Raw genomic sequence first — 3229 nt, forward strand, 5'->3', positions numbered from 1 at the left:
TCTCTGCCTCTCCCACCTTCTTCAACCTTCTTTAAAATCCAAAACCTTAAAGAACACCAGGAAGAGTAAAAGAAAATTTTTAAAAATGAAGTGGCAGGAATGTGATGAATCCACCTCCTCAAATTGGTACAAATTGGGTCAATTGGGATTTTTAGACAGTATAGAGTTAACTCATCCCATATGTTTAAGAGTATTCCTACTTAAATTGTGTGAATTCTATCCCTTACCTGATCACCCAACCCTATTCATCAGAAAGAGGTTGTGTTTTCCTAAAAGTAATGGTACATATATGGATCCTCCAGCTTCACAAACCATGTAGAGAACAGGTTATTGAAACTGTTCAACTTTGGTCAGGAAAGGAACTAGCACTAGGTGGTAATGTAAATGTCACTGTTGGGAAGAGGCTAGATAATCGTTCAATTTCAGTGTGTGGGAAAGACGATTTTGTTATTTTGGCCGTTGACCTGAGTGTCACTTACTTAAAATTAAAACTTAACTACTATAGTAAGGTATTGGTTTATTAATATAATCCAGGCTCAATTTTTACATTAAGACTATATTTTTTAGAGCAGTTTAAGGTTCACAGAAAAATTGAGAGGAAAGCAGTTTCCCTATAACCAGGCTCAATTTTAAGTCAATCAATTTAACTTACATACACCAGAGTTTTTGTGTATTTAGTAAAAATATGTTAACTAGTAAGAATTGGTAGAAATGATTTCCTAAGGCTCACGATAACTGCCCTATTAATGATGTGTCTTTATTACTTTTTACAGAACTGTGTAGATGAAATGCGTTAAATAGGACTGAGTGAATATTTGGTTACTTAATATGACTCATATTTAGATGAAGTCTTAAACTTTCTTATGGCATTATTAGAATAATTTAGCTAAACATCGGGTGATATGATGATATAATAAGGTATTATAACAGGAATGTAAATATTATCATTATGGTACTTTATTAGTTGTGCTATTTTTCATAATTTTTTAAACTTGCAAATTTTCACTAAAAATGGATGAAATTGAAGGAAGGGTGAGGGTAAAAAGAATGATCTAAGCTATGTATGTATGCATAATCTTTTTATCGCATCAGTGACTTTTTTTCATTTTTATGGCATCAACATTTTTTAAAGATCCTTGTTCCAAATTGAGTTGTGCAGTATTCAGTACCAAAGTTGATTGGAATCCAAGCCTTTCTGCTTAAGTAATTGTTTAGGGCTAACAGTGATTTAAAAGTAATTAAAATGATGTTTATAATACTGCTTCCTTATAATTTCTAGGTGGTAGCTAAATACTTTTAGTTCACCAAGAGAAGGACCAAGATGACTCAGCTCCAGATGTTTTCTTGAATTCCCCATAGAATTGGAGACCTATTAGGACAAAAATTTTTCTATGCCTAGGCCATTGGTCCTCAAATCAGCATTTCTGGCCCCATCTTTAAGTTTGATAGAAATGTAAATAGAGTCCTCCTACTTTCTCTACCGAATCAGAATCTCTGGGCGTTGGGTCCAAGAAACTTTGTTTTAACAAGCTTTTCTAGGCAATTTTTATGTTGCATGTTAAAGATTGAGAACCACTGCTCTAGGCCAAAGAGACAGACAAAAAGTAAGTTAATGGTATCTAGATGGGGCTGGAACAGTGAGTATGTAGTTAGTTTCCACTATCTTCAGTCACTGACAAACAGTCGTTTGTTCCACATTCTGTAGTGTTCCTAGAGAGTTCTTTAGCATCCTACTGGTAGTTTAAAAGGAGACATAAAGTGTGTTATGCGCAAGTGGGTGAGGTCAGGAATGGTAATAAGTAGATATGAAAAGAGACCAAAAAAAGTCTTGTAAATGTGTTGGCGAAAATATAGAATGAACCGATAATTTAATTCTTGGATAATTTCCAAATATTACAATTTGATGGCATTAACTTGAAAATAATACGGTACAGAGATCAGTTAAAAACTGTGTTGTAAAATCATATTAATATGGTAAGACAAAACTTACAAGATTTTTATGCTACTTGTTTTTGAGAGTATTTGATAAAACAGCATTTTGATTAATATATGTTCCATTTTTCAATATGTCCAAATGATATGGAATATTTAGTTTTCTTTGCGCAGAAGCTAATAACAGTCATTGTAACCAGAGGAAGCACTTACTGTGTTCATGTATTAAACAAAGCAAAGCAGACAGTAAGAATATAGAGAGCAAAAATCAAAACAGCACTACCTTTTTTAAACACACGAATAGCAGGTTTAGCATATTGTAAGTCAATATGCTACTTAATCCAAAATTATTCCTTTGCTACTTTCTAGATTTCAGAAGTATTCATCATCTGAAATCAAGATCTCCTTGTGCTCTTACCTTTGATACAGCCTCATATCACTCACTAATTTTGTGGTTCAATTCTTCACACTTGGCATCTAAAACAGTTCTGTTAGAACTAAAGATTACATCTGTGGTCTTTTGTAGGTATCTTTAAAAGAACTATAGAATTTGTCCAATTTCTGATTTAAAGTACAAAGTGCCTGTGCACCACTTTTTAGATGCAATGTAAACTAAATTCCTAGTTGTCAGATTCCATGTCTCTAAAAGGTGGTAGACAGAGATGAAATCAGGGCATCTGCTTATATAAACAATACGTTTAGGTTTTGATTTTTATTTTAAAGTGTAACATTGAAAAGAAGTAAATTTTATAGAACTTTGGTAAAGAAAAACACCAGTGGAGATAACAAATGGAGAAGAGGTTAAACCGTATTTCCTTTTCTTGTAAATATTTGAAAGCAGTTAATTTTATATGTTCGGAATAGTTGCCCTATATCCACAATAAAAACATGTCAGTATTTTATGTGAATTCCTTAGAGTTAAATATACAGGCTGTGTTCCTGGCCTGAGGGGCCAGGAATTCCAAACACTGAGGATGCTAGTCATTTCACCTTCAGTTTGGGGTTTAAGAAAAGGAAATCTTGAAGTCCCTCAAAATGAATAAGAAGAATGGAGATTTCCTTAACAAGGTAACTCAAAGAAAGAAAACATACACATATACCTGCATATATGTGCGCACATACTTCCACACGTAAAAAGAGAAATCTTCAATTCCTGGATACATGTTTTTAGGTTTTTATAAAAATCAAAATAAAACTGCCTTTTCTGTATGCAGGAATTTATCACTGTTATTTCAAGTTAAAGATATTTAAATACAAAACAATCGTAATGAGTAGATTACTATCTTGACAGTCTGAG

Source organism: Orcinus orca, chromosome 7 (genome assembly GCF_937001465.1).
Source record: "Orcinus orca chromosome 7, mOrcOrc1.1, whole genome shotgun sequence".
NCBI lineage: Eukaryota > Metazoa > Chordata > Mammalia > Artiodactyla > Delphinidae > Orcinus > Orcinus orca.